Source organism: Zosterops lateralis, assembly GCF_965231275.1.
Source record: "Zosterops lateralis genome assembly, chromosome: W".
Classification (NCBI taxonomy): Eukaryota; Metazoa; Chordata; class Aves; order Passeriformes; family Zosteropidae; genus Zosterops; species Zosterops lateralis.
This window is the reverse complement of record NC_139801.1, coordinates 22,980,630-23,006,359: the sequence shown is the minus strand read 5'-3', so window position 1 is coordinate 23,006,359 and position 25,730 is coordinate 22,980,630. Positions and strand designations below refer to the sequence as shown.

Below are 25,730 nucleotides of genomic sequence, written 5' to 3'. Positions count from 1 at the left end.
GTAGTTGGGGATATCGGACGCCCATTTACCTCCTGAATAGGCTGATTCGGCTGCAAGCAGTGGTAGAGGTGGTTTCAAACCACACCTCAGATGCCTTGGAACTCCTGGCAAAACAACATTCACAGATGAGGGCTTTTGTGTACCAAAATCGGCTTGCCCTAGATTATCTATTGGCAGAGGAAGGAGGGGTCTGTGGCAGATTCAATGAATCGGAATGCTGCATTGAGATCGATGACTATGGGGAAACGATCAAAGGACTAGCTCAAGAGATTAAAAAGGTGGCTCATGTGCCGGTCCAGAAATGGAATTCGATCCTTCAAGCTTCATGGTGGGATCAGCTATTTGGACAAGGGGAATGGTGGAAGAAAGTAGTTTTTTTCATAACATGCTCCATTGCAGGCATTATTTTCCTCCCGTGTTTGATCCCCTGTTTCATCCGACTGATTCATTCAGTCGTCCAAGGGATGCAGATAGCCTCCCTTCCCATGGACCCAGAGGCAGCACAAGGGAAAACGGTGTCCAAGATAATGAAGCTTGAGGAAGAAAAGGGTAAAGGGAGGGCTGCAGCAGCCCGGAGGAGATTCGAAGAGGGACAGAAACTTCAACCAGGTGATGAATCCTCACAAGAGGACTGGGAAGAGCGTGATCTCAATTGGAGTTGAGGTCAAAATAAATAAAGGATACGAATTTTTAATTTGATGAATTATTAGGCGGGTGACTGTGATAAATTTGGGGTAAAAATTCGTGTATAAAATAATAATAATCTGATGTATAATAAGAACAATGTTAATAAAATGTAAAATCCAGTAGGAAGCAAATCGTTCCCCCCCAGCCTGCACGGCTTCAGTTGCGAAACAGGACAAGGATCATCAGACTGGACAAAGATGCTAGCCAGCCCCGATAAGAATCACTTCCTCGCCAATGCAAGGAGAATTCCTTCTTGACGACGATGCAGATTTCATCAACGCCCTGGCACGATATGCAAACTGAAATCAACATAAGACTGACCTGTATAATTGGCATAAGAAAGAACCTTCCCGGATTGGATTAACGGGACTTGACAAGATCCGGGAAGGCCATTGAAAAGAAATTCGGACTATTCAGCCCACCCTGGACACCTGGACTGCCTAAGGGCAGAAAAATCCTATAAAACTGTGGACTGAGAACTGCACGGCGTGGATTTGGGCATCTTGTACCCTGGTGTGCAGACCCCTATCCACCCGGCGCAGTGCTGCTATTTTCCTATTTTGTGGTTTTCTCATTTTGCTGGTGTTCGATATTGTGTTATTAATAAATTGTCTTTTTATTAATCCGATATTTGCCATTGCATTTATAACATATAGTAATTAGCCAAAGAGCCATTAAGCATGCGTAGTTTGTTCTTTGAAATGGGTCGGTGGTCTTTTTTATGAGGTGGGGTCCCAAAATGATGAAGAAAGATTGTCTTCCTCAGCTCTGACTTTTTAACCTTTAGTGTTACATGACAACTGAATCCTGTTTTTCCAGGACTGTTTGATTTATGATTGTATTGTATTCATGGAGTCTATTGATTATTCAGGATGTAAAAGCCTAGTTTGACAGGTTCCATGATTTATCCGTTTCTTCAATCTGGCTTCTGTTAACAAAAGGGAAGCTTAGCTACCTTACCTCAGCAATATCTATTTTAACTAAAGTCCTTAATTCTTCTAAATCAATGCTTCACCTGGGACTGGCTTCACTTTGTAAAACTTCAACCCAGGTTTCCCTTAAAGAGACCTTTTTAACTAGTTTGGCTTTATCACCTGGCTTCTCTAAGTGACTACAAGAGACCAGTGCACAATGAGGTGCTTAGTGAAACTTTGAAGTACTCTTCTCCACCAAGAAACTCCCTTATTATAGGGGAAATAAAGGGCAAATATTGGTATGATTATGCTGCCTTAAAACTCATGTGGATGGATGTGTGCTTTCCCTTATGTACACATGACTCACAAACTTTTTCCTATGCTTATAGAGGCAAAAATTAAGAGTAACCCGAATTAAATGACCACCAATGAGTAATACTGTAGAGAAAAGAAAAAGGAAGACGGGGGAGGGGGGGGGGGGGGGGGGAAGCATGATATACAGGCAGACTGAAAAGAAAGCCAGCTAGCTCCTGACCACTTGAAACTCCCTGGTGTCTCAAGTCACCCCAAATCAGTAAACATACTATTTTCCTGAAAAATATGGCATTTCTTTTATGCCTTTTTTTTTTGGTGTCTTTTCACCTAACAAACCTCAAAGACAAGGGTGCTGCAAAGAGCCAAATTGAGAAAAAAAAAAAAAAACCAACCCAAAAAAACCTAGAAAAGAACTTATCAGGCTTTCCAGCTTCCCCTGAGGATAAAACGCCCAAGGTATAATAGTCTCTAGCTGTTTTCAGTCGTTATTTACCATGATTAATGCTCCTTTCTACATCCTCCTTCACACGCATAACTACCACCTCCATTTTGGACAAAACACCTTAATTTTGTACCAAGGCCGTCTCAAAAGACTGAAAACCTGCTGCCAAAGCTGCTCTTGGGGGAATGTGCTATGCTCCAGGGCATCCAGCAGGAGTGCCTCCCCAGCTGTGCCGGGCGGGCATGCAGCCCCTCGTGAGGGGACCAAGGGTAGGTGTCGAGGTAGCCATCTCTGCTAAGGGAAGAGGCTGAGACGTATGGGGCGAAATGCTCCCTTTGGACCCGGCTCACCACCTTCATCAATCCCGGAGTTGTCTGTCGCCTGTGCCCAGCTAGGAGAGAGGCAGAAAATGCTAGAGGAGCCTCCGGGCAGAGCCAGAAACAAGCCCGCAGCCGGGGCAGGCAGACAGACCCAAACACCTCCACTCCGCTCTGAGCAGGAGGAAATGAAAGTATCCTCGCCCCACCCCTCTTCCGCTGACACCGTGAGCACCTCCTGATTGGCTCGGCGGGAGTAGGTGACCTCGCAGCGTGACGTCAGCGTTTCGTTGAGAGGCGAGGTGGAGGGTAGGTAGACAACATGGCTTCTCCTGGTTGAGGGGCTAGGGGTGGTGATACGGTGCGCGTTTCGTGCCGGCGAGCGGTGGGCAGTGACCACGGGGACAGCCGGAATCGCCAGGTGCCGCGCAGGTAACGAGCGGGCCGGTAGGGAATGGGAATGTAGATGCTGGTCTGGGTGGGGGGCGCAGCTGGCTGCTCCTCGGGCCCTCCGCCCCGCTGCCGGGTTAAACGTCGCTGCCGCTTCTCCTTGTCCGGGGCGAGGGAGTACCCGCGCCCTCACCGTGATTCAGCTGATGTGACGTGCCGGCGGGGCGGCTGCAGGGGCCGCTGGCCTCTCGGGGCCGGGGTTCGCATGTTTGGGGGCTGCTCCCTTGGCTGTGGAGGGGAGCGAGCCTGTGAGCGCTGCGTTACTGCATGGCCTTGCTCTGCCTGCACGGCCTCTCGGTATTGTTTTTGAAGGTACCCTTTAATGGAGGTGCTGTACTAGCTGTGGGGAAGGGAATGAGACTGAGATTATACGTGTGGCAACAACATATCAAAGTTGGACCGATTTCTTCAAGGCCGCGTGCCAGGATGGTATGTTGCAGTACCACAGCTGTACTGACTTCAGGTTTTTGTACATGCAGAGCTGTGATTCAAAAGTGCCAGTGATACTTTAGATCACCATTGCAATTGGGCGATTAAAACTTTTTAGACTGTCCTCGTTTCAGCTGGGATAGAGTTAATTTTCTTCTCAGTAGCTGTTACAGTGCTGTGTTTTGGATTCAGTATGAGAATAATGCTGATAACACACTGATGTTTTGGTTGTTGCTAAGGGGTGCTTGCCCTAAGTCAAGGGCTTTTCAGTGTCTCAGGCTCTGCCAGTGGGTGGGTACACAAGGAGCTGGGAGGGAGCATGGCCAAGACAGCTGATCTGAACTGGCCAAAGGGATATTCCATTAAATAGAATGTCATGCCCAGTATATAAAATGGGGGAGTTGGCTGGGAGCCACCAATTGCTGCTCGGGGACTGGCTGGACATGGGTCAGTGGGTGGTGAGTAATTGAACTGTGCAGCACTTGTTTCTCTTGGGTTTTATTCCCCTTTCTCTTTTTCCTCATCATTATTATAATACTTGAAACTTCAAAGGGAAAACCAAGGAAATCTTAGGTATAAGATATGTGAATGAATAAATGTATAAGAGTACACTGATTAGGTGGGAGACTTATTTTATGCTGATGGATAAAAATTAATGATAAAAAAATCATGAAAACCACATGGAAGAGTTCCATCTCCATTGTTTACATGGTGTTTTGCAGTGCCTGGTACTTATCCTAGAGACAAAAATCTCTAATAGAATAGGAGTCAGGTTTCTGGACCAATCCAGCAGACTACATCTAATTCTGTCACACTGGCAGCCAGAGCTGTTTTGGCTAGTGCTGGTGACAAAAGTGCTATAATGCCACAAAAGTTATTATCTTAGTCATTCTCCTTTTTAATTATATAAGCTTATGATTTTGTGTTGTTTCCACAAACTTTAGGGATTGATAATTCAGGACATTCAGCATTGTTGTCAATTTCCAGTCTATATCATAAGTTTTGGACATCAACCTGTTCTCATATTTTACACTTGGTGCTGGGTTTAATATTTTGATAAATTAGTCTGTGAGAAATTTAGTTTTACTTATTAGACAAAACTGCTATCCAGCCTTCTCTGGCATTTTGTTTCTAACATAGTAACTCCCAGTCTTTTCAATGATAAATTCCAAAGCTTCAGCTGTCATTTTACAAGGATGCCTAAAGGCATGACTATTTAAAATTGATCTGTGCAATTCAGATCAATGTCAGCGTAAAGAAGGTCTAATGCAGCTGTAATTGAAAACCTCTGAAAGAGGTTTTTGGAAACGATTATTTGAAGAAAAGGTAAAGAAGGGTGAGCTCGCAGTTGTGTGTTAACTACTTAGGTAGGTAATCCTCTCTGGTATGCAAGTGCATTGCTTCATGCTGTGACCCCATGACTTGGTTTGAATAACCTCATGTTCTGTGTTTCTAATGACCTTTTGCAGTCAGTATAGTCTTGTATGAGGCCTCCGAAGAGAAACTGAACATTGGGATTTTTCCCTCTCTTAAATGATCAGATTTATTCCAAATCCTTGCTTGCATAGGGAAGGCATTTTATTTAATGTTAAGAAATACTGTCTCTCCTGTGGCTGGGAAATTTTGAAAGAACAGCTTCTATGTCCAGACTTGATACTGGGGGGGGGAGGGGGGGGGAGGGTTGTGTTTGTTTTCCCTTCTTTGTAAGGCTACAAGATCTTTTTGGAATCTTTTAATCTTGCAATGTACTTGAAACACGGAAGTATTTAAAAGGGGAAGCAGAATATAATTTCTCTGACTTTGGTTTAAATCTTTTCTGGAAGGGAAAGCAGATTGGTTCAAAATGCCAATGTTGTGTTAGTAGTGTAACAGTTTTTAACTGAGTTAAAATCGAAATTCTGAGCTTATGTTTTTTCAACTGCATTTTGTGTCAGAAATTCTTACACCAGAGTAACATTTTAAGTGGGCAGCAGTCAGTTCTTCAGCTGGAAGATGGTCTGAATATACTTAAGCTACTTAGCTATTGGTAGATGTTTTCATTGAAGCTAGTAAAGAGCTGTGAGCTCCTGGTTAGTCTGGTTTATGTTGCTGAAGATCAGCATTCATGATAATTATCGACTAGATTATGTGAAAGATTTGATTTAAGCCCTTTCCTAATGTATATATTTGTGCTTGCACCATTTGGCATCTCTAGGCTAGCAGCAGATGAAGTCATGACTGAAATGACTGGTGAAGTTTGTTCCCTGAGTTTGTGAGGTTGGACTTCTAAGAGTATGACTATGACCAGTTATGCTAAGTGTTAGCAGCATGCTTAATCTAGACATAGAGTGTGTGCTTTTTTGTTTAACTTGATTTGTTTCATCAAATTTGAGCTCTGAATTAAAACTAGATTCCTAGTTTATAAACACTCTAAATTGTTAAAGTGTTAAATATTTGACTCATTCATAGTATGAAGACTTATGCTAATTAAGTTGAAGTAGATAAATTTGTTCATAATTACTAAATGCTTTCCATCTGATTTATTTAAGCTCTGAGAACTGGTAGGCATTTGCTATTCAAGACTTAAGATATAGGAAAATAGTTAAAAGCAGTTGCTCTGCTCATCAAATTTAGGACTTGTTTCATTACTGCATTGTGAGATTATTATAGCCCTCACTAGTGGAATGAGTGCTAGATCATATTTTCTTCCTTTTTTTTCCCTAGAATGTAGGAATTGCCTAGCACATTTATATTTTCTGGCATGGTTTATCATGCAAATGTCTGTCTTGCTGCTACTGTATTTCAAGGAGGGGAAAATGGTTGTTTACCACCCTGTCCTGGTTTCAGCTGGGATAGAGTTCTTTTTTTTTTTAGTAGCTGGTACAGTACTGTGTTTTGGATTCAGTATGAGAATAATGCTGATAACACACATGTTCTGGCTGTTGCTGAGCAGGGCTTACCCTGAGTCAAGGGCTTTTCAGTGTCTCATGCTCTCCCAGGATGGAGCTGCACAAAGAGCTGGGAGGGAGCACAGCTGGGACAGCTGATCTAAACTGGTAAAAGGGATGTTCCATTCTTTAAAACATGCCCAGTATATAAACTGGGGAAATGTACTGGGTTTGCATGGCCAAGCTTTGGTAGTGGGGGGGCTGCAGGGATGGCTTCTGTGAGAAGCTGCCAGAATCTTCCTCCATGTCTGGCAGAGCCAATCCCTGGCGGCTCCAAAGACAGACATGCTGCTGGCCAAGGCTGGGCCAATTAGAAATGGTGGTAATGCCTCTGGAATAACATGTTTAAGAAGAAAGAAAAAAAAAGTGATTGCACAGTTGTAATTGCAGACAAAGAAGAGCAGGGTGACAACATGTGAGAGGAACAACTCTGCAGACACCAAGGTCAGTGGAGAAGGAGGGGCAGAAGCTGCTCCAGGTGCCAGAGCTGGGATTCCTCTGTAGCCCATGGTGAAGCAGCTGTCCCCCTGCAGCCCATGGAGATACATGGGGATGCAGAAATCCACCTGCAGCCCATGGAGGAGACCCACGCCAGAGCAGGGGGATGCCTGAGAGGAGGCTGTGACCTTGTGGGAGGCCTGTGGAGAAAGGGGCCTATGATGGAGCAGCCTGTCCTTGAAGGATTGCACCCCATGGAAGAGTGACCCATACTGCAGCAGTTTGGGGAGGACTGTTGCTCATGGGATGGACTCATGTTGGAGAAGTTTGAAGAGAACAGTCTCCCATGGGAGGGACCCCATGGTGGAGCAGAGGAAGGACTCCTCTCTCTGAGCAGTGGGAGAAACAATGGGTGATGAACTGACCATAACTCCCCTGTCTCCCTGTGCTGCTTGGGGAGGAGGTAGAGCTGAGAAGGAGGGAGAGGTGGGGAGAAGGTGTTTTTAAGAGCTTATTTTACTCCTCATTATCCTGCTCTGATTTTGTTAGCAATAAATTCAGTTATTATCCCTAATTAGGGCCTGTTTTGCCCATGATGATATTTGGGAACCTCCTGGTCCTTATCTCAACTCATGAATCCTTTGTTATATTTTCTCTCCCCTGTCCTAGTGTGGAGGGAAGTGGGAGAGTGGCTTTGGTGGGTGCCTGGCATCCAGCCAGGGTCAGCTCACTACAGGGATGTACCCAAAAAGGGGCCGATTGATGTTTGGGGATGGACTGTGTATCAGTCAGTGCATAGAGAGCAATTGTGCATGTCATTTTTCTTGGGGTCTATCTTTCACTTTCCTCCCCCTTTTTATTTATATTATTATAATTTTAAACTTTGTTTCAGTTATTAAACTGTTCTTATCTCAACCCATGAGTTTTCCTTTTTTTTTCTAATTCCCCTCCCTTTCCCACTAGGGTCGGGTGGAAGTGAGCAAGCGGCTGTGTGGTACTCTTGTTCCTAGTTGGAGTTAAACCATGACACCCTTTTCTTGATGGTGATGTGTAGGGGCATCCGTGGACGGCAGGGACAAGGAACTCTGCAGACCTGAGATATTCTAGAAACACGTGGTTTTATTGCAAGGGTCGTGGGTAAAAAGGGCCTGCTTTCAGCCACCAGCCTCGGCTGAAGCAAAGCCCTAAAGAGAGAGGGAGAGAGAGAGGGTATGAGGTGAGGGAGGTAAAAAAGCTAAGAGGGGTAAGAGAGAGGTAGAAGAGGTAGAAGAGAGTAGGGGAAAAAGAAAAGAGGAGAGCAAGGGCAAGAGAGCTAGGACCTTGTTACAATACATTTTATCTCTTTTTGTGTTGAATATTCTAATTTACAGTGACCAACCGGCGCAAGATACAAAACCTACAAACTTTGCATACAGCCTATGAGAACTACTATATTACCATATCATCCTATATTCTAAACTCTAAAGACTACTTTCTTATCTACTTTTTCCCTGTCCTTTTGTTTTCTGTCCTTCAACCTGACTCCAGCTAATCACCGTTTTCTTGCCTCCCATGCCTACATCTCGAAGTTGGCTTTCATTTCTATTTCACTCACAGGTTTTACATCTCCAGTATTTCTTACCAGACAATCATATCCATAAGCCCTTCCTGTCCCATCTTTCCCAACAGTGATGTAGCTTCTACATTAGTGAAGGTGATCTCAAGGCCAAAACAAGATGTAAAGTCCTTTTTTCTTTTCTGCTTATCTATTTAGATGGTCTTTAAATAACTTGGGTAGCAGTCAATAGTAGAAACTACACAACCCACATCTGTTCTTGTAGTTGACAGAACTGGTGTTATCTCCTTATATGTCGTGTTTGGAAGTCAGGTCAGCCTTAGATGTTAGTTGCAGATGCTTTTCTTGTGTGACAGGGCTCTCTTTTTGGAAAGGGTCCATTTTAAAAAGTCACCCATTTGCTGCAACAGTTAAATGGGAATTTAGAATAGGTGCATCTTCTAGACTCTTGTTCAGCATATCAGTGTCTGGCCAAAGAAAAAGCTTGCACTCATCTGCCTTGACCACTGGGCTGTCTATAAGTAATTTTTGATTTTCTTATAGTCATGCCTGTGAAACTTGTAGTTCTAGAGGCTTGTGTGGTATAAAAGCTTCAGCTTCATTGGAAACTTATATGGCTGGTAAGTGATTCAGTGATTTAAAAACTGATGCATTAGTGTACTGTCTTTTCTCACCCTTGTAGTATTTTCCCTTATTTTCGGGTGAAATGTATGGCAAATGAACTTATGTCCCAAATATACCGTCAGGATCTTGAAGGAGGAGTAGACCTGTCTGTTATCAGTTAAGAGCCTTAAATCCTTAACCAGCCCAAATAGTATGTGCTTGAGTTGTGAGTCATTCAGGAGCGAGGGGTGGAGCTCCCTGCATTGATGAGTGGCCCATTATAAGAGGTCTGTAGGGAGTGCTGCGACCCAGGGTGGGCAAACAGGGGTGTGGTGAGTCTCTGGGGCGTGGCCAAGGCAGTTTGCGCAGCAGTTCACGCAGGCACGGCAAGCAGGCAGAGCTGCTAGTTCTCTTGCTGGCAAGGAGTACTGTGTGTTGTGTTATTCGAGGTGTTTCTACTGGCTGTTTGGTCTTGTGGTTTCTGTTAGCAATGGTTTCAACACGGTCAAAAACTCTTGTTGGTATTAGTGTACGTGACCAAGTGGAGCCCTCCAAAAAGGATGCATCTGTACAGACCCATTCCTGCCTGGAGTGTTTGAGCTTATCAGTTGTTTCAGGGGATAATACGAAGGAGGCATGCCCGAGGTGTGAGCAAGTGAATGACCTCCTTTCACTGGTGGCTGAGCTTAGGGAGGAAGTTGAACGATTAAGGAGTATAAGGGAAAGTGAAAGGTAAATAGACTGGTGGAGTTCAGCCCTTCCATCTTTAAGGGATGCCCATCTAGACTCAGAGGACTTGTATGACTCCCACTCCCAGGCAATAGAAGAGCACCCGGTAGATGAAGGGGAATGGAAAAGGGTCCCTGCTTGGGGAGATAATAATAAAAACTTCTCCCAACCTCCATCTCCCAGCCAGGTGCCACTTCAGAATAGATATAAGGCCCTGGCTCTAGAGAACCAGCTGGATGATTTAGATGATTTAGAGGGACATTATCTGCCCAGTGAGCCTCCCTATTTGGATTCATCTGTAAGACAAATCTCCACCTCTAACATCAAGAAGAAAAGAAGGGTAATCGTAGTAGGTGACTCCCTTCTGAAGGGAACAGAGGGCCCCATATGTCGCCCGGACCCATCCCACAGGGAAGTCTGCTGCCTCCCTGGGGCCTGGATAAAGGATATTACTAAGAGACTTCCTGGGTTGATTCAGCCCACTGATTATAACCCACTGCTGATACTCCAGGCTGGCAGTGATGAGATTGAAAAGAGGAGTGTCAAAGCAATTAAAAAGGACTTCAGGGCACTGGGTCATGTGGTTGGTAAGACAGGGACCCAGGTAGTATTCTGCTCAGTCCCTCTGGTGGCAGAGAAAAATGATGGAAGAAATAGGAGAACTCACATCATTAACAAGTGGCTTAAAGGTTGGTGTCATCGACAAAATTTCAGATTGTTTGATCACGGCACAACTTTCACAGCACCTGCTCTGTTGGAACCAGATGGGATACATCTCTCTGTTAAGGGTAGAAGGTTCTTGGCTCAGGAGCTGGCAGACCTTGTTGAGAGGGCTTTAAACTAGGTTTGGAGGGGGAAGGGGATGCAGCTAGGCTGCCTGGAAGTAGGCCCAAAGGTGGTAAGCCCGAGTTAGGGGTGAAATCAGTAGCCCAGCTGAAGTACATGTATACCAATGCACGCAGCATGGGTAACAAACAGGAAGAGCTGGAGGTCATGGTGCAACAGCAAAGCTATGATGTAATCGCCATCACAGAAACATGGTGGGATGACTCACATAGCTGGAGCACTGCACTCGATGGCTACAAGCTCTTCAGAAGAGACAGGAAAGGGAGAAGAGGTGGAGGGGTGGCCCTTTATATTAAGAAAGTTTTTGACTCCATAGGTATTGAAACTAATGAAGATGGAGTTGAATGCCTATGGGTGAGAATTAAGGGGGGAGCCAACAAGGCTGGCATCCTACTGGGAGTCTGTTATCATCTACCCAACCAGGAGGAAGAGGTGGACAACTTATTCTACAAGCAGCTGGAGACTGTTTCAGGATCATCAGCCCTTGTTCTTGTAGGTGACTTCAACCTTCCAGACATCTGCTGGGAACCTAATACAGCAGAAAAGAGACAGTCCAGGAAATTTTTAGAGTGCATGGATGATAACTTTTTGTCACAGCTGGTAGGTGAGCCCACCAGGGGAGAGACTATGTTGGATCTGTTGTTCACAAATAGAGATGGGCTGGTGGGAGATGTGGTGGTTGGAGGACGACTGGGACAGAGTGATCATGAAATTATAGAGTTCTCGATAATTGGTGAAATCAGGAGGTACATCAATAAGACTTTTACATTGGAATTCCAGAGGGCGGACTTTGGCCTTTTTAAAAGACTTATTCAGAGAGTTCCTTGGGAAGAAGCCCTTAGAAACAAAGGAGTTCAGGAAAGCTGGGTGTTCTTCAAAACAGAGTTTTTGAGGGCACAGGAACAGACTGTCCCTGTGTGCCAGAAGACCAGTCGACGAGGCAAATGTCCAGCCTGGATAAGCAAGGAGGTTTTGGATGAACTCAGGAATAAAAAGAGGATGTATCGTTTTTGGAAGGCGGGCCAGGTCCCTCGGGAAGTATTTAAGGGGGCTGCTAGATAATGTAGGAAAAAATTAGGGAGGCCAAAGCTCAATTTGAACTCAAAATGGCGACTTCTGTAAAGGACATAAAAAGTGTTTCTATAAATACATTAATGGCAAAAGGAAAGGTAAGACTAACCTTTGCTCTCTATTGGATAAGGAATGGAACTTAGTAACTCCTGATGAGGAGAAGGCAGAAGTGCTTAATGCCTTCTTTGCCTCAGTTTTCAGTGGGAAGGCAACTTGCCTACAGGACAACTGTCCTCCTGGGCTGGTAGATGGTGTCAGGTAACAGAATGGTCCCCCCACTTGTTACCCCTGCCCTTAGAGGGGCAACACGTTGCGACGTGGGAGCGGACCTTCACAGGGGACAGCAAGCAGCAGCAGGGTCAAACATGGAAGGCTCTTTTATTATCTGACTCCAAAAGCTTATATACATTTTGTACAGAGGGCCAAGATTGGCCCAAAGAGGTTACAACCTCCTGACTCCATTGGTCACTATGACCATCAGTCAAGTTCTCTCTCAGAGAACAAGAATGCAAAACATACAGATAAATTCTAAGAATACAATATTGTTTACATGAAGCAGCGTGAGAAGCTACTGCAAAGACTCAAACACTTGAAAGCAAGAAATGCAGGGACGACACCCACTGTCCAAGAGGAGGCAGTCAAAGAACAGCTGAGATGCTTGGACACTCATAAATCTATGGGCCCAGATGGGATTCATCCCAGGGTGATGAGGGAGCTGGCAGATGAGCTTGCGAAGCCACTCTCCATCATTTACAATCACTCCTGGCTCACTGGTGAGGTTCCGGAAGATTGGAAACTGGCCAATGTGACACCCATTCACAAAAAGGGTGGGAAGGAGGATCCCAGTAATTATAGACCAGTCAGTCTGACCTCAGTACTTGGCAAGAAAATGGAACAGTTTATACTGAGTGTCATCATGCAGCACCTACAGGGTGGCCAGGGTCTCAGGCCCAGCCAGCACGGGTTTAGGAGAGGTAGGTCATGTTTGACCAACCTGATCTCCTTTTATGACCAGGTGACCTGCCTAGTGGATGCAGGAAGGGCTATGGATGTTGTCTATTTGGACTTTAGCAAGGCTTTTGACACTGTCTCCCACAGCACACTCCTGGAAAAGCTGGCAGCCCGGGGCTTGGACAGGAGCGCTCTTTGCTGGGTTAGGAACTGGCTGGATGGCCGGGCCCAGAGAGTGGTGGTGATTGGTGCTGTATCCAGCTGGCGGCCAGTCACCAGTGGTGTTCCTCAGGGGTCTGTGCTGGGACCAGCTCTGTTCAATATTTTCATTGATGACATGGATGAGGAATCTTTCATTAGTAAATTTACGGATGACACTAAGTTGGGAGCATGTCAACCACTTGGAAGATAGGAGGGCTCTGCAGAAAGACCTGGAACGGTTGGGTCAATGGGCAGAGTCCAACAAAATGAAGTTTAATGAGTCCAAGTGTCGAGTCCTGCACTTTGGCCACAATAACCCCCTGCAGTGTTATAAGCTGGGGATGGTGTGGCTGGACAGTGCCCAGGAGAAAAGGGACCTGGGGGTTCTGGTCAGCAGCCGGCTGAACATGAGCCAGCAGTGTGCCCAGGTGGCCAAGAGGGCCAATGGCATCCTGGCCTGTATCAGGAATGGTGTGACCAGAAGAAGCAGGGAGGTCATTCTTCCCCTGTACTTGGCACTGGTGAGGCCACACCTTGAGTACTGTGTCCAGTTCTGGGCCCCTCAGTTTAGGAAGGACGTTGAGATGCTTGAACGTGTCCAGAGAAGGGCAACAAAGCTGGTGAAGGGATTGGAAAACAAGCCATATGAAGAACGACTGAGGGAACTGGGGTTGTTTAGCCTGGAGAAAAAGAGACTCAGAGGTGACCTTGTCACTCGCTACAACTTACTAAAGGGTAGTTGTAGACAGCTGGGAGTTGGTCTCTTTCTCCAGGCAGCAACTGACAGAACGAGAGGACACAATCTTAAGCTGCGTCAAGGGAAATATAGGTTGGATATTAGGAAGAAGTTTTTCACAGAAAGAGTGATTAAATATTGGAATAGTCTGCCCGGGGAGGTGGTGGAGTCACCATCCTTGGATGTGTTTAAAAGGAAACTGGATGTGGCACTTGATACCATGACCTAGTTGAGGTGTTAGGGCTGGGTTGGACTTGATGATCTTGAAGGTCTCTTCCAACCTACACATTCTGTGATTCTGTGCTTTTAGCAAGTGCAGTGTCTTTAATCACAGAATATGCTGAGTTGGAAGGGACCCAAAAGAATCATTGAATCTAACTCCCAGCCCTGCACAGGACCATCCCTGAGAGTCACACCCTCTGCCTGAGAGTATTGTCCAACCACTTCTTGAAATCTGTCAGGCTTGGTGCTGTGACCACTTCCCTGGGGAGCCTGTTCTAGTGCCCAACCACTCTCTCAGTCAAGAACCTTTTTCTAATATCCAACCTAAACCTCTCCAGACCACTTCAGGCCATTCCTTCGGGTCCAGTCACTGGGCACCAGAGAGATCAGTCTGCCCCTCCTCGTCCCCTCACAAGGAAGTCGTAAACTGCAATGAGGTCTCCCCTCAGCCACTCCTCATACGTTTTCCTCTCAAGGCCCTTTACCATCTTCACAGCCCTCTTTTGGATGCTCTCTAATAGTTTAATACCTTTCTTATATTGTGGTGGCCAAAACTGCTCATGATATTCAAGGTGATGCCACACCAGTGCAGAGCAGAGCAGGACAATCACCTCCCTCAACCAGCTGGCGATGCTGTGCCTGATGCACCCCAAGGACACGGTTGGCCCTCCTGGCTGCCAGGGCACTGCTGACTCATATTCAACTTGCCATCGACCAGGACCCCCAGTTCCCTTTCCATGGCACTGTTTTTCAGCATCTCATTCCCCAGTCTGTCCATACATCTAGGGTTGTCTCATCCCAGGTGCAGAATCTGGCACTTTTCCTTGCTGATCTTCATATAGTTTGTGATTGCCCAGCCCTCTAATTTGTCATGGTCTCTCTGCAGGGCCTCCCTTCCTTTGAGGGAGTCAACAGCTCCTCCCAGTTTCATATTGTCTGCGAACTCATTTAGTACCCCTTCCAGTCCTGTGTCCAAGTCATTTATGAAGATGTTAAAGAGAACTGGCCCTAAAATGGAGCCCTGTGGAACTCCACTAGTGACAGGTCACCAGTCTGATGTCACCCCATTCACTAAAACCCTTTGTGCCTGACATGTGAGCCAGTTGCTCACCCATCATATTGTGTGTTTATCCAGCTGTGTGCTGGACAATTTGTCCAGAAAGATCCTGTGAGAGACAGTATGACCAAAGTGGGACATGACATGAAATTGCTGCATAACTACAGATGTATAACGTTAATGTAATGAATCCATATGGAACAAGAGAGTGAGAGATGCCATGCTTCTCTTAAGAGTGTATGGAAGGGCTGCCTTCTGCTTTAACTTCCCATTGACTGATATGTACTGAAGCAGAAGGTCTAGTTGCCCATTATGTCATGCTAAGCAATGGCAAAATTTGAAGAATCGATTTTTCCTAATGTTTGTCACTGCTAGGAAGATGCTATCCAACATCTGCATGTAAAGTCCTATATATGGTTGTTATTGCCATCGCTAGTGTTGTCTTGTAATCCAGTAATCTGCATGCAGACCTACTCTTCAGTGGCTCTTTTCTCCATGTTTTTCCTACTCATGTGTTCTGGAAATGTTTTTAAAAGTGCTGTTTTATTGATTCCTGTTCTTCTGCTCCTCAGTCATTGCACTGGAAATAACTGAATTAGTTTGATGTTATGGACTGTCCTTCAAATTTAGATCTCTTGTTACAGTTGCTTGGGTTTTTGATCCCTGTTTCTATGCTGCAGAGATCTCATCCCTTCCTCCCTCCACTGTTGTCAGTGTAACCTCTACTCTGCATTTGGTTAAATGTAAGGTGACCACTTATATCCTTTAAGATGAAGATGTCATTAAATTTGTTTTAACCAGCAAATACTGAAAATTGAATGGAAACTTCCTACCAGCATTTGCTTCAAGGAGGGTCTAGTTTGTTCTTGTTGATCTTAAAACAGACCAAGAACCTTAATGTACTTTACCTCCTGGATTGCAGTAGATATATTTATGTCTAGGTTTGAAAGACAGATGTCTGCTAGGGAAGGCAGGAGCCTCCCTTGGAATGGAGAATGTAAACCCCCTCCCTCCAAATTATTATAATTTTGAAATTAAGGAGCTCTCAGGCAAAAAGTTATGAGAATAGGAATAACAGTTCTTTACTAGTATGTATAACAAGGCAAATAAAACAACAACAACCACAGCATTAACAACAAACAGAACCAGGAACCTAGTGCCAGCCTTCTCAGCTCCAGGCAATTTCCCCTTTGGTGTAGTGATGGTCACAGCTGGCAGGGAGCGCTGGCAGGCTCCCGGTGGACAGGGCAGCTGCGATGGATCCCCACGTGGCTGCAGGGGGTGCTCCGGCGCGGGCTCGGAGAGCACGCGGTAATGACGGCTTTGTCCGAGAGGAGGAGGGATGGAAGAGAGGCTTCGCTTCACAAAGCCCCTGGGGCTGTCGATCCCAGTGCCCTAGCAGGACTCTCGGAAGCAGCAAGCTGGAACGGCAGGGATGAGCAGAAATCCCGGGGCGGTGGACGAGATGTATCAGAAACTCCACAGCGATAGCTGGAACTGCGGGCCATCACAGCAGAGCAAGGAGGTGCGGGGCCCAGCAGCAGAAGAAAGGCAGCTCCCAGCTGGGTTATAGAGGTGGTAGCGAAATTCCTTTCCTCAAGCAGCAGCTCGACCGTCTTCCTCTGAAAGCTGAGAGCAAGAGAGAGCAGCTGCTCCTTACTCGGTACCTTACCTGCTCTCAAAACTCACAGTATCTTCCCCCTTAGAGAGAAACTCCCAGAGGAAAAAAAAAAAGTGTAGCCAGATGCTACACTCCTCTCTCACCTTAGCCACTTCTTTTGTTTTTCCTAAGTACCCATAAGTACCCAGTAGTTAGTTTCTTAGCAACTTATGGGAAAAAAAATCTATAGGTAAAAAAGAAAGAAACCCAACCCCCAACAATTTAAAACTATTTTTTTCTGTTAAGACTGGTCATAGTTATGTTTGCTTTTTTTTTTTCTGCAGGAGGTGTAGTTGTAATGTGTCAAATATAGTTGTACAATGACTTTATCCAAAGAGCTATTATCAGTGGCTCAATATCACTGTGCCTTATGAAAGGGGAATATCTCCATGCAGATGACTGTGCTTGTTTGCAGAATTGTTAGAGGTACAAAGCAGAAGCAGTTGCCGCAGATTTTGGGGTGATGTCATCCATTCGGAGATTGCAATAAATGAAAACAGAATCCATTTTGTACTGTAGTAGACTCTTATAATCTATTTACTGTCAGTCTCAGAGACTTCAATTGTATAGCAATAATGGAATGCTTACATAGGTAGAAGGCTTTGATAGAACCTTGACTTGTTATATCTTAGCAACAGGCACTGTCTATTTCTGGTTTTCTTGTATATACAGCAAACAGAATTTTTAAGCATTGCACATAGTAATGCTAGAACCAGCTGCTAGCCACATTTCATCACCTTCTTTCCAGAAAACTTAATTAAAATAGTGTCTTGCAACTAATCAGATTTGATAGGGAATTCAGAGACCACTGTTACAAGCATCTTCTTGTTGCTCTGTCACACTATATGCAGAATGCTGATATTTGTTTTAGCCTTGCACTTGTGAAAAACAAAAGTTCACTCTTAGAATATTTTTCAAAAGTTTAGTGTTATAAATGCAACGGCAAAAATCGGATTAATAAAGAAACAATTTATTAATAAAACAATCCCAATCACCGATAAAGAGAGAAAACCACAAATAGGATTCACAGCGCAGCGCTGGGTGGATGAGGGGACTGTACTCTAAAGCACAGTTTTCCCAAATCCACACGGAGCAGGTCGCAGCTCGGGGTTTTATAGGGGTTTTCGTGTCCCGAGGCAAAACAGGTGCCCGGGATAGTCCAGCAAATAGTCCAAATAATTTTCGGATGGGCTTCCCGGATTTGTCGAACTTTGCAGATAGTATTCTGGGAAGGTTCTTTTCACATGCGGATGGAGCCTGCCGGTCCATGGTTATTTCAATGTGTATTCCTCGTCGGAGAATTCTCTTTTCGTTCGGGGAGGAATTTCTCTGTCTGGGTATGATGCTGATTCTTATCTGGGTTGGCTAGTGTCTTTGTTCATCCTGATGGCTCCTGTCCTGTTCTTTGTCCCAGGAGTGGCAGAAGCCTGGCTTGGAGGAAAGTTTTCTACAGACTGTACCTTTTCACATTTTATATTAACACCAATCTAACATATATTGCTATATTCTTTTATCACAAATTTTTACCCAATGCACATTTATCACATTTAGTAAGGGAATAAAAAAAGACAGTGTCCAGTGCTGGGGTGTTCTTGGCAAACAGCCAAAGAAGACTAAGATAGTGTTATCTATATACTGTTACTTTACTATGGTACATACATATTCATAAGTTTCATGCATTATTCAAACATTCTTGTGAACTGTTTGATGTTGGGGAATTCTGTTTGGTTTCTTCATGCTCTGGCTTATCTGTGTGAAAAACAAGGTTCACTTTTTGGTAAATTTTAAGAAATATATTTAATAAAAAAAATTAAGACAATTAGGAGATAAGCCAAGTACGGCCGGCCGGGTGACTTGGCACTTAGCCAAGTCCACACCTTGCTATCTCAGAGACATTTGTTAAATACCCTTTCTATTGCATCAGTTTATAAATATTCATATTCTTCCATAAACTAGTTTCCATATTCCAGGAACTGTTTTGCATGGTCCCTCCTTGGGTCCACCTTTTGAGAGCATGCGTGTTTTGTGGCTGTGTCTTTATTATCGCCTCCAGCTTGGGCCTTGGTCCATACTTTTATCAGATTGTAGCTGCTGATAGTTGGTATATCAGTAGCAGAGTCTTCTTTACATGTTCACTGGATGTTATCCCGACCAGACAGTTTAAGCATACTTATATCAACTACTACCACTATGCCTAATCTTCTTTTACTAATAGCAGAAATAAAAAACTTATATCCTGTATTCTTACCACAATATTATTAATCATATAGCACACATCTTGCGAAAAGCCAATTTTATAATGTGCATTTATAACATCTGCATGACATCCTGTGTGTCAAGTTAATATATTTTATTCCTCCTTGTGTCTCCATCTTGTTGTTTTACATCCACGAATAAGGATTTAGTATGTCTTCTTTAAATTTAACATGGTATTTTCCAATTGTCCTCCGGTGCTCTGGTTTGTGTCACAGTTATCACTTGGAGAGGTCAGTCAGCAGATGTGGGAAACAACTTAATTGCTTTATACAGTTCTCTTGGTTACAAAGAAGTATTTTAACATTTTATATCTTGCTAAGGCTTACAGTATAATATATTAATCACACTATTATTTCTATGAGCTACAAGGTGTATATATTAACATAATATATTCATTACACTATTTTTTCTATGGGCTATACATTTGTGCTGGTTTAGCACGGATAGCAAGAGCCAATTAGTTACTGACTTTAAAGTTGACAGCTTGATTGACCAATTAGAAGGATTACACGCCTCTGGGAACACACAGGCTTAAAAATCAGAAGTCTGGGAAACTTCCTTTTTCCTTCCTGCCTTGGAAGAGGTAAGCTGGCCCCAGCTCCTGGTTCCTGGGGGGGCTGGGCCTGGCTGGCCCCTGCCCAGGCCAGGCTTTTCCCGGAAAGCTGCCAGGACCAGTGACTTCCGGGCCGGGGGAGGGGAGGAGAATATGCCTGCTTCCTCGCTCGGATAACATCTCCAGCAGCTGTAAAACACCCTGCCGCTAAGCTGCGGGGGGTGACCCCCCCCCCCCCCCCTTCCCCCTCTGGTGACTCCCAGACAGGGGAAGAAAAGGGAGGAGGAGGAAAGCCCAGCCTGCTCGAGAGATCATGCAGCTGAGATCAAAGGTGGCTCTGCAGCCGGGCAAGTGGCCCTGCAGCAGCCAGAAACCAAAGACTCTGGCCCAGCCCAGTGAGGCCTGACCCTACCACCTTCAGTCACTGCCAGGAAGAACCATCATGCCCTCCGTAGACCTGGGCAAGATTTAACTCTTTCCTTATACAAATGAAGCTTCCAGGACTCTAACCCTTCCCTGAGTGAGAGGAAAAGGACAGAGTGAACATAGAGAAAACATGGCATGAGACGGGAAGTCAGTGAGAGAGAGTTAAGTCCTGAGTGGGACAAAGGAGTGAGGAGTGGCCTCGTTTGGCTGGACTTCTCTTGTGAAACCATGGAGACTGGACTGTTTCCTGTAACATATGAATGCTGTTTGGGGGAGATGCATGGCTCTAGTTAAGAGTTATGGACTGATATAATTGAGATTCAATGGAGAATTTTGAACAGAGGAAGAAAAAGCGATATGAAGCCCTTTGCTCCTAGGGAAAAAGGAGATCTCTGGTTCTTGAGATGAAGATGATTTTGGAGATGGAAGAAGAGAATCTTGGTTTTATACTAGAACAGGCATCCTTAAATGGTACCCCTAATAAGCAGACATGTCCCATAGGCAGTATTGGGAAAGCTGCTAATGGGAGGGACTTCACAAAAGCAGGTTCCTGGGCAGGTGTCTCTCTGAGAAATGAGACCCACAAGAGAACTGTTCTATGTTGTCAGTGGGGAAATTCCATGGAAGTTCTAAGAGAGACTCTTCTCCCAAAGAACTGATGAAAGCTTATTTTTAAATGGTGAAACTGAGTGAAAATCACAGGTTTTGTCTCTTTATGTTGTTAGTGGGAAAGTGAATACTTGTGGAGGGAGGAGGAGTGTTTTGAAAGTTTCATTTTGATTCTCATCTTCTTCTTTTAGTGTGTGTTAATAAATCCATCTTTGTACCTTTAAGTTTGGGCCTGCTTGCCTTCTTTCTCCTAATCCTATCTCACAGCAGAAAAGACACTCAAGCCATCACAACAGTGTATACTTAATATGAAAAAGTAGGTTATATTAGTAAGCTGCTAAAAGGTGTTATAAATTGTGCTATACTTACAATCAATAACATGTAAAGACCAATACACTAATGTGAAAGACAATATTATAGGGTCTTTTTTAACACACTGAAACAAGTAGTTATAGTAAAAACTTAAACCACTGTCTAAATCTTGCATTAGAAACCAATCACTTGAATCCAACTGCTTTTCACTGTTTTTCAGTGTACAATCAGTAATAGTTAATGAATGTAATATAGGCAGCAAAAATTAATCTCTTAAGTTGGGGGATTTTGTGTATTTTTGTAGTTTTCAGAGTGAATGGTGCATTCTCAGTTGTGTGTTCTTAGGCTACACAATGTGTATTAGCAGGCAAAATGGAAATTGCAAGATTTTTTTCTCTGAAAATTAAAGATGTGCTACATTGATTATAGTTGATAACTTGAGGCATTTTGATTTCCTCTGACCCATAATAAATACTTTCCTCAGAAGGTGGGAGTTACTTCAGAAAATTCATGTGGTCTGGAATCTAGACCACACTTGCACCCCAAAATGAAGGATATAGCAACAAAAGACAATTCTTCTCAACAAATAGTTAAATTGGCTTGAGTTATCACTGAGAAAGCTGTTTCAGGTACCATTAGCAATAGGATGCTTCCAATTTGACCAGCCAGAGCTCTTTCAGAAGGAAAGGAATGTAGATATAAACTTCAGGGAAAACACCAGTAGAAGGAACATCAAAATAAAATGATAATTGAAAAATACCCCAACTTGCTAGCAGCTTCTCATGGTAGTAAATTTTTTTCCTCATCTGTTGATGAGACTCTCCCTTTGGTATTGCTTGCCTGCACCAAGTCACACTTCCCTATGTTCTTGTTGTCTGGCAGCACAAGTAGTCATTCAGGTTTAAGTGGTGACATGTGAGGTAGGCTTTCCTGGTTACCTGTGTTGTCCCTTTAAGCCTTTCCAACTTGTCATCTCTCTCTTTGTGCCAGTTGTTTCTGTCATCAATTTTGTCTTGTCATTTCTCTGTTTCTGCATCTGTATTTTTTTTTTGTTGTTGTTTTTGTGGTTGTTTCCCTGTATGTGTCCCCCTCCTCCCCTTCTATCATCATCACTCGGAGATCCTCTGCTCTCATCTTGGACTCTGCTATGCTGTGTTCCTCTGACTGCCTGATTTTAAAAATGTTGCCCTGTTGACTCAGTGTTAAGTGGAGAATGAACATACAGGAAGGGAAGAGGTTGCCTTGGTGGCTGCTGACATGAAAGTTGCTTATTACTTTAGGCACTTGTAGTCCTGATCTCCTCTTCAGAGAATTAGCCAGAACCAAGAATGAGAGAATGAGACTAAGGATGTCTAAATTTATAGAAGTGACCTTGTATGTGGCTGTAAGAAAACCTTGTAGTACTATGCAACTAATTTGTTTCCCTAGACCAGGAAAGGCATTTTATGTTCTTTGTCAACTTAAAGCATGCAGTAAAGCATCAGACCAAAATTTGTTCCCCTATGTGCCATTCCCACAGATGCCCTTCAGCATTCTGTTCTGGACTTTGTTCTCCAAAGGCAACAGTGATAGGGCTGCAGTCTTCCATTAACTCATTTGGAGTAAGACTTTGGGAGAAAGTCCTTTAAACCTTTACTGCACAGTGTAGCAGCTTTGACTAGAGCAAATATAGTTCAGACCCAGAAGCATAGTAACATCAGTAACTTTCTAACTCTAACTGGCTTCAATTTTTTTTCCTCCAAGCCAGCAAGACAGAGCAACAGCAAGATGCTTGTAATAGTGGTTCCTGAATAGCCTATCAAATCTGATTAGTTGCAAGACACTATTTTAACTAAAAGTTTTTTGGAAAAGTGATGAAATGTGGCTGGCAGCCTGTTCTAGTATTACTGTGTGCAGTGTTTAACAATTCTGACAGTGCTTTCTGCAGTAATGGTATCTTAAGTGCACACTCACACAGTGTATCAGGAAGAGCTAGTGTGACATAAACTCAAATGCTACCTGAATCTGCAGTGACTCTCTCTCTGGAAATGGTGCATTTCATTATTAGTTTGCTATTGATGTGCCTTAGCTAGTTCTGTAGTTAAAATAAGGTGTTGCATATGGCAGAGGAATAATTTTTCCCACTGTGCTTTAAACTTAATGCAGATGCCTGGTCTGCACTAGGATTTTACTACAAGATTGCCAACAAAAACAAGATACTTATTGTTTGTGTGGGATATTTTGACACTGAGGATGCATCCAAGGCTTTATTCAGCTCCAGACTGATATACTACTGAAAACCTCCCTGGATGCTAGACATGCACATCTTGAACTTTGCAGGATTTTTATGCATTGCTACTAGTGTCCCTGGAGTAAATTGATTTTGTCATGGTAACTTAATGTTCTGTTGCCCAAGATCAGTGTGTGAGATGGTAAACTTAATATGTCCTTGCAATGGCCTACTGGAGAGGAGTTATAAATTACCATTCTAAAAATTATCTCTGAAATTTCTTTTCAATGTCCTTTATGTAGGTACAGTCTGGAGTAAGCTGCTTCTGGTAAATGAGGTAGCATAAACCCTATTGCCTGTAGATAACTGGTTCTGTGTTGCTAAATTTCTTAGGGAAAGAAAACATGATTTATATGTAGATATTGAACTACCTTGACTGAGGCCTAACCTGAGGCCTTAGGCCTGTGATGCAGGAGAAAATTCTCAGTGAGCTGTGGCGCAGCTAGAATTAGATATTAAGGTGTTTGGGAAAGATAATAGGGTGTTGAAGGTCATTGAATAGAATTGTTAGTATGCAGGTGTTAGCCACCTTAAGAGTAAACCAAACAATGTGTGGTTACATTCTTTCCTCTGCTGTGTGCCAATGAAAAAGTTGTTACACGTATAAACAATGTAGAATAGTATATAAGTTGCTGCACTGCACGTAAAGGGACTTCGTAGAATTAACCATACTGGTCGTATCTACGTCTGTCTCAGTCCAACCCTCTCTTATTATCGGTATCCCTGGCTTCAGTTCTGCATTGAAAAAACTTCCTTGTCAATTGAGTTGCCAAAGTGGGTAGGTTACTTTCACAAAAAAAATTAAATCCTTTAGAAAAGTAGCATTTGCTTTTCAGTCTGAGGTAATAACTAGAAGAAAGGCAAACTTGGAGAAATTAAAGAAAGTGTGTGGCCTTCTGCCAAGTTCATCTCTGCTATAATAGTAGTGAATGATGGGCAGCCATAGTACATGTGTGCAGACAGTGCCTCACAGTCTCCAATGACATGCAGAAGACCGGTGAGGTGCATGGAGTCTATATGATTTCACATATAGCCTGGTGTTGGGGGTTAGGTTTGCTTCTTTTTTACTTTAAAGAATTTTTTCCCCATAAGTTACCAAGGAGACTAAGTGTTGGATACTTAAGAGTACTTGACCAAAACAAAGAGATGGCCAAAGCTCGGTTTCGGAGTTTTTTCTTTATCTGTTGTAACTCCAGAAGGGAGAGGGTAACTGCCTTCTCTGATAACAAGCCAGCTGTTAAAAACCAGGTAGGGTATTGTTTCTTATTTCTGCTCAGTCTTCCACTGCTTCCCAAGCCAGATGTTAAAACCAGATGGAGTAGTGTTTCTTATCTCTGTTCACTCTTCCACTACCCCCATGGGAATATCTTCTGTTAACGCACCATCAAAGCTCACCAATGGCATGACACATTTCATCATCCTATTGTGAGATGCTCTACCCAGGGAGAAGAAGCCAAACCATTTCCACCTAGATAAAAAAAGGAGCCACAAGTGTCACCAGGCACTTTGGTGTTCCTACGGGACTCCCAAAGGAAGACCGGACCCACTTTGGGACCCCTGGCTCCACAGGACCATCTCTGCTTCCAACAGGACCACATCTGCCACTCCAGGAGGGCTGACTTTTGGACTGTTTCCAACGCCCTGACCAACAGGACGTCAGGTTGTACTTCTGACTCTGTCAGGGTTTTTCTAGGATTCCTTGTTTGTTTGTTTGCTTATTCTTTTGTACTATATTTGTATTTTTAATATCCCTAGTAAAGAACTGCTATACTTATTCCTAAAATCTTTGCCTGACAGCCTTTTATTGCAAATTTATAATTTAAAAAGCGAGGGGGGGGAGGGCTTACATTCCAAAAGGGACTCCAATCTTCCTTGGCAGATACCTGTCTATCCAAACCAAGACACCTGGCTTTTTTGATAATAACAAATCAAGTTGATGTCTTAATTGCTACTCTCATACAGAGAAACTAGCAATGTAGCAGCTTGTCTGACAGTGTGATCTGTGTCTGAAAGATGCAGCCTATTTCATGTGTAGGTAGTATTCAAGGTATTCAGGGTGCTGTAGTCTGCAGTTTGATCTTCCCCTCTGTGGCACTGGGACTAATAAAGCCCATTCATCTCTAGTGGTTGACATGCAACTGTACTGGGCCATCTTGTGGCCTTGCCCTTAACATCCTTCCTGAGGTGGCAGGCTCAACACTGTTTCACCATCTTTTTCTTCTGTCTTTGAAACTGCAGTGTTTTGTTTGCTTCTAAGAAACAGTTGCCGGCTAGTGCTAAAACCAGTTCTCTGGCTTTAGTGGACTGGTTTTGGTCATAATGCCAATGTTGACAGAGATGGTGAGATGTGCTGAGAGGAACCTGACAAATGTCGAGCAGAATGACACTTTTATGTACAAGGTACACCTGGAGTTGCCCAGCATGACTCACTTGCCTATGGCCCAGCATCTGCTCACTGTGATTCACAGTCTGGTTGCACCCAGGTAATCTTCATACAGCTTTGGCTTTAGCTGTGTGTTGAAATTCCATTAGCCAATATGGTTGGTTCACCTATTGATTTCAACAAAATGTTGAAAGGAACTTGAGCACAGCAAAAGGGGCTTTCCTAAAGTACTTGAAACTGGCTCTTCCTGCCCCCAGATGTGTCAGCAGCTATCAGGAGGAATAGCTAAGGTGTCTGTATAATCCTCACCTTATGACACCCTTTAAGGTAACATTTGCAGTTAGAATCAGCAATGGAAACAGTGAGGCTAAG

At 43.9% G+C, this 25,730-nt stretch overlaps 1 protein-coding gene across 3 annotated transcripts in view; it reads left to right on the top strand.

Moving 5' to 3' along the window:
• The first annotated feature begins 2,928 nt into the window (after window positions 1-2,928).
• LOC310922226 (ubiquitin-associated protein 1-like) overlaps window positions 2,929-25,730 on the top strand; it is a 72,941-nt gene continuing 50,139 nt past the window's right edge. Inside the window, exon 1 of one of the 3 annotated variants that reach the window (XM_083882672.1) lies at window positions 2,929-2,984. The gene's annotated coding sequence lies outside the window, so the exon portion shown is untranslated. Of the gene's footprint in view, window positions 3,108-24,435; window positions 24,636-25,730 lie in introns of those variants that run through there. The other 2 variants (XM_083882671.1, XM_083882673.1) reach the window with 2 other exon arrangements.